The sequence below is a fragment of the Pteropus vampyrus genome, unplaced genomic scaffold, assembly GCF_000151845.1.
Source record: "Pteropus vampyrus isolate Shadow unplaced genomic scaffold, Pvam_2.0 Scaffold203, whole genome shotgun sequence".
Classification (NCBI taxonomy): domain Eukaryota; kingdom Metazoa; phylum Chordata; class Mammalia; order Chiroptera; family Pteropodidae; genus Pteropus; species Pteropus vampyrus.
The window spans coordinates 50,533-52,766 of record NW_011888984.1 but is presented as its reverse complement, the minus strand read 5'-3'; positions in this window follow the sequence as shown (position 1 = coordinate 52,766).

Here is a 2,234-nt window from a genome sequence, read left to right as displayed (position 1 = left end):
GTGGATAGCAGGGCATGTCTGACAGTCTAGGGATCTCGGAAAAGTGGGGACATTGCAGTGGGCTCAGAGACATTTTGAGTGTCTGTGATCCTCCCATCCCTGCTCCCTCCAGCCTTACCCTCCACATCTGGGTGCTTCATGAGAATCAGGAAGCCATAACGCAGGGTCATACTGACCATCTCGGTGCCCTCAAAGAAGAGGTTCAGTGTGGTCAATACCAGGTTCTTCATGTAGAACTCTGTGTTGGAGTTCTTCTGCTCCTGCAGGGAGAGAGGGCTTCAGGCCGAGCTCACTCTCCTGTGCTCTCAGGGCCATTCTGAGGGTGGGGGTGGGGGTTGGACCCATTTCTCGTAGATTCAGACCAAATGTGGGAAGAGAGACCCTAGTTCTGCCTTGCTCTCTCTGGTCTCCCGGCCTTTGCCCAGGATGCTGGCTCTGCCCCAAATGCTATTCTCATGCTCTTTGCCTTGCTATCTGTCCTTTCGTTATCAGCTTAGTTGTTACTTTTTAATTGTAGAAATATTTAAAAAGAGAGGGATAGAGAGAGACAGTGATTGAGAAAGAAGGACAAGAGATAGCATGATAGAATGTATCAGAGAGAGTTAAAGAGAGACAGATTTTCTGAGACAGATACAGAATATGAAGCAACAGCATCCTATTCCCTCACTGAAAATCTCGAAGCTTTCTATGGAGGCATCTTCTTGCTGATCTTTTCACCTTGAACTTGACTCCATAAAGCCCCTTCTTCTTTCTTCACAGAAAGAAGACTGACATTCAGATGGGGCAGGGACTCTCAACATCACATAGTAAAGCCAGGTTACCTGTCCACTCGGGTGTATTTGATAACCAGGGAATGAAAAGTAAGAGAGCATGGTGGATAAAAGCACCAGCTTTAGCATCCAGAGACCAGGGTTTGAGCTAAGGTCCACTGCCTCCTTGCTATGTGGCCTCAGGCATGCCATTTATACTCTCTGGGCCTCGGTTTCCTCGTTTTAAAATTGGGGTCATAATTGAGCCTCCTCCAAGAGCTGGTGTGAGCTAAACAGTGAATACAGTAAAGATCTTATTATTTTTAAAAATAATTTGCACTTATTTTTCTTTATTATTTTATGCCTATAGCACCTGGTCTTCCTAAGTGGTCTCCCATCCAAGTACTAACCAGACCCGACCCTACTGTAAAGATCTTAAAATAGTGCCTGGTGCACTATTATATAGAAGTGCTTGCTATTATGATTTGCACACACAAGTTCTGCTCATGGGTAAGGGCTCAGTAGAGAGAACAGTGATGGTTAATTATAATTGGGATTGTAAAGATTATTGTGAAGAGGAGATGAATGCCCCATTCCCAGCCTGATTTCCCTCTGCTTGGCTTTGGACTTCTGCACTGGCTGCTGGAGTATACCTCCTGCATGTGGATGAGAAAAGAGTCGATGAAGTCCAGCGTGCTTGGTTCTGCTCCACCTTCTTGGCTATGAAGTCTTACAGTCCCTGAAGATCCTTAAATGCCTGTTGCTGTGTCCCTGGCAGGTGTTTTATCAATGGATAGAACATCTCACAGAGCTGAGTGTGTGGAGAGAAGGGAGAGGAAGGACAGCTGTCAGTAGGCAGGACCTGATTGGAGCGGGACCTGTCTCAGGGCAAGGGAGGCACTGGGTTAAAGGCACCTGTTCAGGTGTTTAGGTATTTAGATGGGGCTGGATGGGAATAGATATCTAAGTTTTCATGTGAGTTAAATGTGAGGGCCCCTGTCTAAGAATTTAGATGAGATAGATTGGGATCCATTTCCAGATTTGAGATATTCAGGTGAGGCTGGACCAGAGCACACATCTAGGTGTTCAGATATTCAGGTGAGGTTAGATTGGGAGCCACTTGTTCAGGTGTTTAGCATTTCAGGTGGGACTGGTATGGGGGGGTCACCTGTCTAAGTGTTTAGGCATTCAGGCAGGCTCGGTTGAAGACAGCTGTCCAGATATGTAGGGGATCTGGTTTGGGGCTTCTGTACCGGTGCAGGCATAAAAGTGGCGCTGGTGTACAGGTGTTAAAGTAGGGGAGATACTCGGTTAGGTGTTGAGACATTCAATTAAGCTGACACTTCTGTAGGTGTTTGAATGAGCTGGGTTGGGAGTCATTTATTTTGATATTTGGGGAACAAAGTCTCTAGGTTTTTAGATGTGTAAGGTTCTTGCTGGGGTATCTGTCCATTTGTTCAGATAATTAAGTGGGCTGAATAGGGA